Source organism: Gopherus flavomarginatus (assembly GCF_025201925.1).
Source record: "Gopherus flavomarginatus isolate rGopFla2 chromosome 13 unlocalized genomic scaffold, rGopFla2.mat.asm SUPER_13_unloc_1, whole genome shotgun sequence".
NCBI lineage: Eukaryota > Metazoa > Chordata > Testudines > Testudinidae > Gopherus > Gopherus flavomarginatus.
In genome coordinates, this window is record NW_026114609.1 from 2489823 (window position 1) to 2502769 (window position 12947).

Consider the following 12947-nt stretch of genomic DNA (forward strand, 5'->3'; position numbering starts at 1 on the left):
CAGTGACTTTCCCTCTCAGACAGTTTCTTACTGAGAAACACGACAGGATGGAAGTTGTGATCTGTTGCTTCCTGCATGAGCACTGCTCCTATACCATGCTCAGATGCATCCGTGGTTACTAGGAATGGCTTGTCAAAGTCCGGGGCCCTGAGCACAGGGTCAGACATGAGCGTCGCCTTAAGCTGGGTAAAGGCCTTTTGACACTCATCAGTCCACTTAACGGCATTTGGCTGGGTCTTTTTGGTCAGGTCGGTCAATGGGGCAGCGATTTGGCTGTAGTGTGGTACAAATCGCCTGTAGTATCCGGCCAAGCCTAAGAAGGATTGGACCTGCTTCTTTGACCGTGGGACAGGCCACTTTTGGATAGCATCCACCTTGGCCTGTAGGGGGTTTATGGTTCCTCGACCCACCTGGTGCCCCAGGTAAGTCACTCTGTTTTGGCCTATTTGACACTTTTTGGCCTTAACAGTTAGTCCTGCCTGCCTGATGCGCTCAAAGACCTTTTCCAGGTGTAGTAGGTGTTCGGGCCAGGAGTCTGAAAAAATGGCCACATCATCGAGGTAGGCAACTGCAAATTCTCCCAGTCCAGCTAGTAGACCATCTACCAGCCTCTGGAAGGTGGCGGGTGCATTTCGAAGGCCGAAAGGAAGGACATTGAATTCATACACCCCCGCATGGGTGACGAATGCTGACCTCTCCTTGGCAGGTTCATCTAGCGGTACTTGCCAGTACCCCTTGGTTAAGTCTATTGTAGAGATGAACTGGGCACGTCCCAACTTCTCCAATAGCTCATCGGTGCGTGGCATTGGATAGTTGTCCGGACGAGTTACAGCATTTAGCTTACGGTAGTCCACGCAAAAGCGTATTTCCCCATCTGGTTTGGGTACCAGAACCACTGGAGATGCCCATGCACTGGTAGATGAGCGGATTATACCCATCTGTAGCATGTTCTGGATCTCCCGTTCTATAGCAGCTTGGGCATGAGGAGACACTCGGTAGGGTGGGGTTCTGATTGGGTGAGCATTACCTGTATCAATGGAGTGGTATGCCCGTTCAGTCCGTCCTGGGGTGGCTGAGAACAATGGGGCGAAGCTAGTGCACAGCTCCTTGATTTGTTGCCGCTGCAGACGTTCCAGGGTGGTTGAGAGGTTCACCTCTTCCACGCCACCGTCTTTTTTCCCGTCGTAGTAGACACCGTCAGGCCACTCAGCATCATCTCCCTGGACTGTAAACTGACAAACCTGTAAGTCTCTGGAATAGAAAGGCTTGAGAGAATTAACATGGTACACTTTAGGCTTTAGTGAGGAATTGGGAAATGCTATGAGGTAGTTTACAGCTCCCAGGCGCTCTTGGACCGTGAATGGCCCTTCCCATGATGCTTCCATCTTATGGGCCTGTTGCGCCTTCAAGACCATAACCTGGTCTCCTACCTTGAAGGACCGATCTCTGGCATGTCTGTCATACCAGGCCTTTTGCTCTTCTTGAGCATCCTTTAGGTTCTCTCTAGCAAGGGCTAAAGAGTGTCGGAGGGTGCTTTGTAGGTTGCTTACAAAGTCCAGAATGTTAGTTCCTGGAGAAGGCGTAAACCCCTCCCATTGCTGCTTCACCAACTGTAATGGCCCCTTAACCTCGTGACCATACACAAGTTCAAACGGTGAAAACCCTAAACTGGGATGTGGTACAGCCCTGTAGGCAAACAGCAACTGCTGCAACACTAGGTCCCAATTATTGGAGAATTCGTTGATGAATTTTCGTATCATGGCCCCCAAAGTTCCATTGAACCTTTCCACCAGGCCATTGGTTTGATGGTGGTACGGGGTGGCAACCAAGTGATTCACCCCATGAGTTTCCCACAGTTTTTCCATGGTCCCTGCCAGGAAATTAGACCCTGAATCTGTAAGGATGTCGGAGGGCCAACCTACCCCGGCAAAGATGTCTGTTAAGGCCAGGCACACAGTGTTAGCCCGGGTGTTGCCTAGAGCTACTGCTTCCGGCCATCGGGTAGCAAAGTCCACTAAAGTCAGTACGTACTGCTTTCCTCTGGGCGTCTTTTTTGGGAAAGGGCCCAGAATATCCACAGCTACTCGCTGAAATGGGACCTCAATTATGGGGAGTGGCTGGAGAGGGGCCTTGACCTGGTCTTGAGGCTTTCCCACTCTTTGGCATACCTCACAAGACCGGACATACTTGGCAACGTCCTTGCCCATCCCCTCCCAGTGGAAGGACTTCCCCAACCGGTCCTTGGTTCTGTTCACCCCAGCATGGCCACTGGGATGATCATGGGCTAAGCTTAAGAGCTTCTCCCGGTACTTAGTTGGAACCACCAACTGTTTTTGCGGCTGCCATTCTTCCCGGTGTCCACCAGAAAGAATTTCCTTGTATAAAAGTCCTTGGTCTATAACAAACCGGGATCGATTAGAAGAGCTGAGAGGCGGTGGGGTGCTCCGTGCCGCCGCCCAAGCTTTCTGAAGGCTGTCATCTGCTTCCTGCTCAGTCTGGAACTGTTCCCTTGAGGCTGGGGTCACCAGTTCTTCCTCAGACTGTGGACTTGGGCTTGGTCCCTCTGGAAGCAATGTAGGTGATGGGGTTGTTTCCGTTGCTGGTGAACCGCTCTCCGCTGGTGCACCTGAGGGTATTTCAGGCTCTGGCTGAGCCTTTTGGGTATGGCTGTCTTTTGCTTCTGCCAGTTCCATCCATTTGGCTCCAATTTCCCCCGCCTCAGCGATATCTTTGGGATTTCCATCTTGTATGTACCGTGTGATGTCTTCAGGAACACCATCCAAGAACTGCTCCATTTGTATGAGGAGGTGCAGTTCTTCCAAGGTTTGAATGTTGTTTCCTGTTATCCAGGCCTCATAGTTTTTTGCAATGTAGTAGGCGTGTTTGGGAAATGACACCTCTGGTTTCCACTTTTGGGTTCTGAAGCGCCGACGGGCATGATCTGGGGTTATCCCCATTCTGTATCTGGCCTTGGTTTGAAAAAGTTTATAGTCATTCATTTGCTGCTTAGGCATTTCAGCTGCCACCTCTGCTAAAGGTCCACTGAGCTGTGACCTCAATTCTACCATGTACTGGTCTTCGGGAATGCTGTACCCAAGACAGGCTCTTTCAAAATTTTCCAAGAAGGCCTCGGTGTCATCACCTGCCTTGTAGGTGGGAAATTTCCTGTGCTGTGGAGCAATAATGGGCGCCGGGTTGTTAGGGTTGGCTGGCACATGCAGCCCAGCTTTTGCCAACTCCAGTTCATGTTTTCTCTGTTTTTCCTTCTCTTCATTCTCTCTTTGTTGTTTTTCCATTTCTTTTTGTTGTTTTTCCATTTCTCTTTGGTGCTTTTCCATGTCTCGGCGGTGGGCCAACTCTTCTTCTGCTTGTTTCCTTCGGTAGGCCACCTCTTCTTCTTCTAGTTTTCTTTTGTGTGCTGCCTCTTGGGCTGCCTGTTCTCTTTGGAAGGCTGCCTGTTCTCTTTGGTAGGCTGCCTGTTCTCTTTGGTAGGCTGCCTCTCTGATCTGTTCTTCTCTTTCTTTCATCTCCATCTCTTTTTGTTTTATTTCCAGTTGTCGCCTGTGTTCAGCTTCTTTGATTTGTTCTTCGGCCTCAATTTTTGCCTTAGAAGTCATGATTCCTGTTTTCTTGTGTTGGGGTGCCCTCCGGTGTTTATCTTCTGAACTGCAGGTTCTCTGTTGCCTCCTGAAGTCTGCCTAGCAACAGTGCCTTTAGCTAATCTTCAATGTTAAGTAAACCTGAAAAACCACTTTATTTGCATGTGTATATAGTGCTGGTAATGACTCTCAATGGGAGTGCTATTGCATGACAAAAAACCCTTAACAGTCTGGTAATGGCTTCTTGCTTAACATGCAAGCCACAAACTGCCAGAGAGAGCAGAAAAAAAAATTTCTCTCTGGTTCTCTTTTAAAACCAAACTGTTTCCCTCTGCTAAAAAGCCCCTAGCAGAAAAAAGAAAAATAAAATATTTCCACTGGCCTCTGGATTCTGTCTATCCCACCGCTGCCACCATATCATAACCTTAGTCCCAGATTTGGACCTTAGCGTCCAAAATATGGGGGTTAGCATGAAAACCTCCAAGCTTAGTTACCAGCTTGGACCTGGTACCTGCTGCCACCACCCAAAAAATTAGAGTGTTTTGGGGCACTCTGGTCCCCCTGAAAAACCTTCCCTGGGGACCCCAAGACCCAAATCCCTTGAGTCTCACAACAAAGGGAAATAATCCTTTTTCCCTTCCCCCCTCCAGGTGCTCCTGGAGAGATACACAGACACAAGCTCTGTGAAACTACACAGAGAGACTCCCCCTCTCTGTTCCCAATCCTGGAAACAAAAAGTACTTTCCTATTCCCCCAGAGGGAATGCAAAATCAGGCTAGCAATCCAACACACAGATCTCCCCTTGATTTCTTCCTCCCACCAATTCCCTGGTGAGTACAGACTCAATTTCCCTGAAGTAAAGAAAAACTCCAACAGGTCTTAAAAGAAAGCTTTATATAAAAAGAAAGAAAAATACATACAAATGTTCTCTCTGTATTCAGATGATATAATACAGGGTCAATTGCTTAAAAGAATATTGAATAAACAGCCTTATTCAAAAAGAATACAAATCAAAGCACTCCAGCACTTATATTCATGCAAATACCAAAGAAAAGAAACCATATAACTTACTATCTGATCTCTTTGTCCTTACACTTAGAAACAGAAGACTAGAAAGTAGAAACTGCTTCTCCAAAGCTCAGAGAGAGCAGGCAGGCAGACAAAAGACTCAGACACAAACTTCCCTCCACCCAGAGTTGAAAAAATCCGATTTTCTGATTGGTCCTCTGGTCAGGTGCTTCAGGTGAAAGAGACATTAACCCTTAGCTATCTGTTTATGACAATCCCAGTGTGCCCTGCACGTCTACAAGCTGCATTAGCCAATCCAACCATTTGCCACTTGCAGATGGGCACCTCTGTACTGTGCCTGAGTCTTGTACAGCTATGAAAGGCTGGTAGATGCCAATATTTCCCTGTCTTTTTAACCTGCACTAATACCAGGCCAGGCCAGGACTGGGAAGAGAGACAGAGCAGCAGGTTTCCCATATTGTATCCATTTCCCTTTTTCTTGACCAGTTTCTCCTCTGCATAACTTGTACTTTTTTTATTGTGAGCCTGGCTAACTCAGCTGGTAGCGTGTCAGACTTTTAATCTGATGGTCCATGGTTCAAGTCCCTGGTCAGGTAATAAACTACTCACTATGTCTTTAAACATTGTTCTTCTGATGTCCTCTTTGGTGTTACTTTTTCTCTTCAAGACTGTGCCTTTCCTAAGAAGGGCCTTTGTGTGTGTGGATTTGAAGGGGCAACTTCCTGACATCCTCTCTGTGCTTGCAGCCTGGAGGAATAAAGGCCTCTGGGCACACAGCATGTTCCTCCCCTGCATGCACACGCACACACAGAAAACAAAACAGAATATCTCTAAGGAATTACAATCACCTGCGGCCTTCCTCTATCCTGCTGGATCCCCAAATGATGATGCTCTTCAGCCTAAACCCATGTCCCCTCTACTCCCAGTGACCCTCAGTCCCAATCCACTGCCCCTCCTATGCACACTGCTCCTCACTCCCAACCAGAGCCTACTCCTCTTCACCCTTCTCCTCTATCCCAACCCACAGCCCCCTCCTATTTCCAGTGCCCCTCAATCCCAACGCACAGGCCCCTCCTATTCCCAGTGCCCCTCAATCCCAAACCACGGCTCCCTCCTTCCCTCCAGCAGCAGGTGCTTCAGACTCCCTCAGGAAGATTTTCTTGCAAGGTTTCATGTATGAGTCTGCATGTGGATTTTACAGTGCATTGGAAATATGTTGCATTGCTTGCCAAAATGATCACTTTTGGCTCGTGTTGGATTCCCAGTCTCCTTGTTATTGGGACAGGAGAAAGAAAGAGTTGTTATCCTTTGTTGTGTGAATCAAGGGCAGCACAGCTGTGCTTGGCAGATCCCGATTGAGGGACTCACGCTCAATTCAATAGCACTTGGTAGGCAGGGGACAAGGGTTCCAGGACCAAGCGGGCTGGGGTCCCAATACTAAAATTTAGGTGTTAAATCAACTTTAGGACAGGGTGGCAGTGGAGGGATGAGTGAGTTCCTAGACAAGACAGTGATGTACAGTGCCTTCTTATTTTCCCTCTTTTCCACTCAGGATGGCAGGTGAACTCTACAGAGGCACCTCTGGGCTTGCACTGACTAAGGACAACAGCTGTGAGTTGAGTAACGGGGGGGCTCATATTTAAGGACTTTTGGTTGCTGGACTTACAAACCGTAGGGATAAGGACACTGCCCAGCTTATTTGGGGGTGGGTCTTTTCCTCGTGGTTTATGTTTATGTGTTGGGGCTGCTGACATGACTTCTGCTAACCCTAGGCTTACATTGCAATGAAGACATATCCTAAGAGGGCATCTATACTGTGATAAAATCCCGCTTACCTGGATGATCTGATTTGGGCTCCTGGGGATCAGACTGGAGCCCAGGCTTGGAAACCTTCACCCCTCGTGGGGTCTCGGAGGCTGGGCTGAAGCTGAAGTGTCTACACTGTAATTTTGTAACCCTGCAGCACAAGCCCCACAAGCCTGATTCAGCTAACTCAGGGTTTGAGAATAGTGACTTGGGTGTGTTAATGGCAGTGTAGACATAATGCTCGGCTATGTCCACACTGCAATGAAACACCCAAGGCTGTCCTGTGCCAGCTCAGGCTCCTGAGGGTTTTGGCCGTGGGGTGGTAAATTTGCACTGTAGACATCTCAGCTCAAGCTCAATATCGGGCTCTGGGAGCCCTCAAGGTTGGGAGGGAGTTTAGCAAGCAAAAAAGGTAAAATGGCAGTGGAGTAATACCCTGGACTCAATGGCATTTCTCCATTGTCTATCTGCTTTGGGGCAGTGACAATAACACGTCCTGCTGCATTCGTTATTTCAAAGGGTGGTTTAGGATTTTCATTCTCACGGTGCATGAAGCAGGGCTCAACCCTTGGTGCAAACTAAATGAGCTGCTCAGATTCTGACAGCCACAATGAGCAGTTGGTGTGAGAGCCCAGACCTGCCCCTGTCCCAGAGGGAGGGGCTCATCTGTGACAGGCTGGACCACTGACCTATCAGCTCTTAACTCCCAAACTTCCAGTATTTCTGTTATCAGTGCCTGTGAGTATAATTTAAACTGCCATACTGGGCGGGACCAAAGGCCCATCAAGCTCTGTGTTTTGTCCATTGGCAGTAGCAGGTGCCTCAAGAGTTAATCAACAAGGCACCACTGGGAGTTGAACCCAGGATCTCCTGTTTACAAAGCAGGGGCTTTAACCAGCTAAGCCATGGTGCCCACTTGTGGTTGAAGCACAGTGTCTGCCCACACCTGACTCCCTGCCATCCCCACTGGGGCCTGACAAGCTTTGCTTGTGTTTGGATTCTCCAAAGCAGAGAAGCAGGTGAGCTTTTCCTTGCAAGCTGTGTGTGTGTGATTCTTTGGCCAGGTCTGCACTACAAAGTTATTTCAGCATCATTGTATTGCTCAGGTGTGTGAAAAACACACAACGCTCCCTTGGTCAGCAGCTTTTGGCTGGTGCACACTCTGCAATGCCATGTCTGGCAAGAAAACTGCCCTGTTTTGGTGACAAAATAAAACCACCTCGATGAGAGGCCTAGAGCTTTGTGCAGCAAACTTAAAGTGACAAATTGTCAGTGTAAATGCTGCTGTTCATTATATCACCATAACTGGCCTCCACCAGTATCCCATAATGCCCACTGTGAACTCACCTGCCCTGTATTCCTGCTACAGAGGCTGGGCCCCTCCCCTTTCATAGTTCCAGAAAGTTCTGAGAGCTGAGCCGCTATCTGCACTGGGATTAGGTTGATATACTGCATTGCCAGCCTAAGTAACGTAATTACACCAACCTAATTTTGTAGTGTAGATCTGTCCAAAGAATCACACACACATCTTGGGAGCAAAATTTCACCTGCTCTTCTGCTTTACAGAAGCCAAACATGAGCAACATTTGTCAGGACCCAGTGGGGATTGGCAGACAGTCAGGTGTGGGCAGTCATGGTGCTTTAAGTAACAGCAGGTACCATGGCTTAGGTGGTTAAAGTACCTGTTTTGTAAAGAGGAGATCCTGGATTCAACTCCCAGTGGTGCCTTGGGGAGTGGCTTTTGGGGCACCTGGCATTGGCTACTGATAGAAGACAAGATTCAGAACTAGATGGACCTATGGTTTAAATTACATGCACAGGCACTGATAATAGAGTTACTAAAAGTTTGGGTGTTAAGAGCTGGTAGGTCAGTGGTCCACTCCCCTCAATGCAGTTTTACTATTTCCACTTGCTAAACTCCCTCCAAACCTCTATAAAATTACAGTGCAGACATATGGGCTTGAGCCCAACCTCTGAGGCCCCAGGAGGGGTGGGAGTTTTTGAACCCAGGCTTCAGTGTGAACACAAATATCTGCACCACAGTTTTTAGGCCCTCAGCTTTACGTCCATGAGCCCAAGTCAAATGAGCCAGGCCAGCCCTGCTGCCATCTTTATCCCAGGAGAGATGGACTCTAAGGGTACGTCTCCATTGCAATGGAAGCCCAGGTGTGGTACGCTGTGCTCAAAGCAGCACCCTGGAAGCCCCATATTCACCACTCTCATATAATGATCATATGGTTTGTACAAGTTTGCCTTATGAGGATGGACACTGCTTGATTCACATCCTAGCAAAGGAGCTTCCTAACAAGCTGGAAGAAAATATGAAAGAAGGGTAGAGACACCATGATTTGGCCTCTCTCCCCCATAACTCAACAGCTGGAAACACACCTGAAGGACAAAGACTGAGCTGAACTGATTCAGAAATCAGAAGAGAATACTAATAATACATTCAAACCAAATTCCCCTGCCAGACTAGTATTGGTTTCTCAGCAGGATTCCTGGGCCCAGCCTTGTTGGGGTTACAAGGACTCTGCCACACATGAGAGTAGAAAGAGCATCTTTGGGGTCAGGCAGGCCTCTGGTAAGGGGGTGGGGACTGAGATCCTTTCTCTGGCCAATTGCACCAGGGTCATGTATAAACCAGGGAAGTTCCCCACAATAGCCAGACCTGAACCCCCTGTACACTTGTCCTCTGTACTCATTGCTTCTCTGTCTCTCTTCCCCTCATCTCTGCTGGTCTCCCTCTGAGCTTTCTCAGCACCTGGCCCCACAGCGCTTCCTGCCAGCCAGAGACTGCTTGTTCTAGGCCTGCTCCTGTGGATGTGGCCTCTCTCCTGATTCCTGAGGAAAGGAACCTTTCCAGGAAATGGCCATGGATTCTGGGAATCTGCATGTGGCTGGTGGACAGCACCAGGAATCATTTGGCTCCTGGCACACAAGGCCACTTAAAACCTGAGCACCCCAGAGAGGGGCTTGAACCTTCAGATTAAGAGCCTGATGCTTTACCAACTGAGCTGCCTGGGCTTGTTGAAACCATCTTCACCATTCACCACAAGAGCGAGCAGGTAGGCAAAAGAGAGGCAAAAAAAGTCATAGGGAACCCTCATGTGGCCTAATGGATAAGGTATCTAAGTGTGGATCAAAAGTTTGAGGGTTGGAGTCCCTTGGTGGTTGTGTTTCTGCAGTTTTACCATTGTGCTGAAAGTCCTGTTCCCTTCAGGGTTGGAACCTCTTCTTGGCTGCTCAGGCCAATGCTCTGGCTTCAGCTAGAGCCCCGGGAAGGAGTTGGGGGTTGGGTGTCACAAAGGCTGGGACATGAGACCCAGGTGCTTCCAGTCTAGCCTTTGCCATTCCTGACTTGTCAAAGAAAGTGGGTGACTGCCCGGGCTGGCGTGTGCACCTGACCCTGTGCTGGAGGGTACTTACTATATAGCGTCTTCGGAGCCTGGGTGTTTCTCTGCTTCTCGCCAGCTTGGGAAAAGCCTCTTGGGGTAAAATCTCCTGCCCCACTGCAAAAGTGAGCACCTTGAGTGGGACCAGTCAGAGGCCTCACCATGGGGGCTGGCCCTGCTTTCCTACCAATTTATGATGTTATCCACAGAGCATCAGCAGCTGCCCCGCATGCTGGTGACCTTCACTGGGTGTTTGGCATGGCAGGGAGCAGCCTGGCTAAGTGTTTTTGTGCCTGTCTGAAGGCCACACAAAGGCATGGTCCTGCCCTCCTCTAGCTCTGACCTCAGTTGCTCTGTGGCTTTTAAGCTTGCCCTTGGAGCCATCAGCACCAGCTGCTTCTGCTCTAGGTGCCCAGAGGAGGAGAGGTGTGCTGGGTCAGTTTAACAGATGCCCCTTCCCTGGTACTGCCATTGCTCAGCTGCACAGAGGAGCTTCCATCCCCAATCCCTGCCTGTCACTGCCCAGCAGCCCTCTGGCACCATTCCTGAGGGCTACCCTGCCTCACTTTCTTCCTACCATGTTGGGAAAGACAGTTCTCATTATTAAAGGTGAGGTGGGCCATCTAGGGGCAGAAGCCTGTTCTATGTTTTCCTACTGCAGAGCTCAAACTCAGGAACTCACCTTGGGTGCAGGCACTGCTGTGCTCCCAGAAAACATCCCCTGCATAAAGAGGGATGACAAGGCCTGCCAAACCCAGGGATTGAACCAGGGACCTTTAGAGCTTTGGTTTAACGCTCACCCAACTGAGCTACTTTGGCACCTGCGTGAAAACATTTTGGCCAGTTGCTTCCCTATCTGGAATGTTTTTGTCAGCAGTTGCACACAAAAGGGACAGGAAAACAAACGGCTGCTCCACACCCCCACTGGAGGAACCTGGCACCATTAGCTGAGGTGAGTAAGAAGTGTCTGTTGGCTGACAGGGCCTGTCCCTCAGGAGCTGGAACAGCAGCTGCTGCCTCCCCCTCGGCTCCAGGCTGTGGGAAATGCTCATTGCCTGGCTGCATGGGCGGATGCGGCTCCGTGCTCTGGAGAGCGTCTGTATTGCTCTGTCAACCCCCCGTCTTCACTGAGCCAGTCTGGTAAGGTCCCAAGTGACCCCTCCGGCCTGGCAGCTGCGAGTGTGCAGACATCAACCCCCCTGCCAGCCCCAGAGCCAGCAGAAGCGCCAGCCCCCCCAGCACCACAGGGACACTCAATGAACTTCCTGTGGGGATATGGTTCCTTGGCGTCCAGCTGCTAGAGTGAGAGTCAGGAGAGAGCAGTGTCTGGCTCACCGTGGGGGAGAGAAGAGACCTGATGAGTGCGGATCTCCCTCAGCCTCCCCCGCAATGCTGGTGAGTTTTATTACCACTGTAATAGTCAGTGCTTCCCTTCAGGGCCGGCCCTAGAGGGGTCTGGGGTATGGGACAAATCCCCCCCTTTCCTCCCCAGGCCCTGCCCCCACTACACCCCTTCCCCCAAGTCCCCACCCCATCCTGTCCCATCTCTTCCCTTCCTGCACCTTCCTGACCCATTCCTCTCCCACCCCCAGCTCTTCCTGTCCCTGCTCCTTCCCCTCCCCACCCAGTGCCTCCTGCACCCCACTGAACAGCTGATCACTGGCAAGTGAGAGGCACTGAAAGGGAAGAGGAGGAGTTTGTCAGCAAGGCCTGTAGTGTGGAGGAGGAGCTGGCTGTCAATGGGCGCTGAGCACCTATTTTTTCTCTGTTGGTTCTGCAGCCCCATAGCTCCCATGGAGTCGCTGACTTGGCTCTTTTCTCACTCTAGAGAGAGGAGCAGAACCAGGGCTATGGCTGATCTATGGGGCATCAGGTGAGTGCCAGCGGCTTCAGGTGCTGAGAGTTTGCCTGACCCCTCAGGGTCACAGTGTGAGGTGGTGCCCCAGGGATCTCTATGAAAGGAGCAGAACAGGATTTACTTGGGGTGGGGAGAGAATTGAGAGTGTCTCAGGGGGTTGTACAGAGGTGTTGCCGGGATTAGAGACTGGCTAAAACACAGGCCTCACTGGGAGCAGGATTTAAACCTGCGCAGGGAAACCCTATTGGATTTCAACTCCCACATCTTAACCACTCGGCCATCACAGCTGTGAACACAAAAATGCCCCAATGCCAGAGAAACTGGTAAAAAATCACAATGCCCAGGTGTGAAGTCATCTGAACCACAAAATTCCCACCACAAACCTGGCTCCCAAAGCACGGGGGGGATTGGGGTTTGTTCTCTTTGCTTAGCCATGTGCAGTCACACAGACAGCGCATTTAAAAGTCTCCCCTCCTGCAGAGCGGGAATGGGAAATGATTCTCAACTTGAAGCCTGATGTAGGGTGACCAGACGTCCTGATTTTATTGGGACTGTCCTGATATTTGCTTGTTTGTCCCTCGTCCCGACCGATGTTTGGTCGGGACCCTGGACAAACAAATAACTTTGTCCTCTGCTCCGACACACAGGCATAGTCTGGAGGGATACTTGCCCCCCCCAACTCCGCCCCCTCATTCCCCCATTGGATCCATCCCCAAATCCTGGCCCTGGCCCTGCCCTCAGCCCCACCCCCTCACTGCCCCATTGGATCCCTCCCCAAATCCTTGCCCTGGCTCTGCCTCTTTCCCAAGCACACAGCATTCTTCCTCCCTCCCAGGTTTGCACACAGGCTATGCCCATGGCCGGGAGCGCAGCACGGAAGCTGCTCCAGCCCTGCAGCCTGCGGGGCAGCGCAATGGGGCTGGGGGCAGCACGGAGCAGGCAGGGCCCAGGTGGGCGGGGGGCAGAGACACACGTGGGGCTGACACGCTCCTGCTGGGAGCTGCCTGGTTCACCCCTTGCCCGGGAGCTGCAGGAAGGGCCCGGATCATGGCTCGGCTGCAGAGCTCGGAACCCAGGCTGGGCCCAGGAGTGAGGGGATGGGGGAGCTGGGGGTGTATCGGGGGTCAGAGCCAAGAGTTGGTTGGAGATGGGGCTGTGCCACTGCCGCTTGGCGGCGGGGCGGCCCTCTGGTTTTTTTTTTTTGCTCCGCCCCCCATGTCCTGATATTTCATCTTTGACATCTGGTCACCCTAGCCTGATATA

The 12947-nt window shown here is 50.7% G+C and overlaps 3 non-coding genes across 3 annotated transcripts; 1 reads left to right on the top strand and 2 right to left on the bottom strand.

Annotated features, from left to right (window-relative positions):
* Positions 1–5151: 5151 nt before the first annotated feature.
* On the top strand, positions 5152–5224 carry TRNAK-UUU (transfer RNA lysine (anticodon UUU)). The gene has a single exon. It is a non-coding gene; the product is annotated as a tRNA-Lys (tRNA).
* Positions 5225–7273: 2049 nt separating this feature from the next.
* Positions 7274–7347, bottom strand: TRNAT-UGU (transfer RNA threonine (anticodon UGU)). The gene has a single exon. It is a non-coding gene; the product is annotated as a tRNA-Thr (tRNA).
* Positions 7348–10572: 3225 nt separating this feature from the next.
* TRNAF-AAA (transfer RNA phenylalanine (anticodon AAA)) lies at positions 10573–10645 on the bottom strand. The gene has a single exon. It is a non-coding gene; the product is annotated as a tRNA-Phe (tRNA).
* Positions 10646–12947: the final 2302 nt, after the last annotated feature.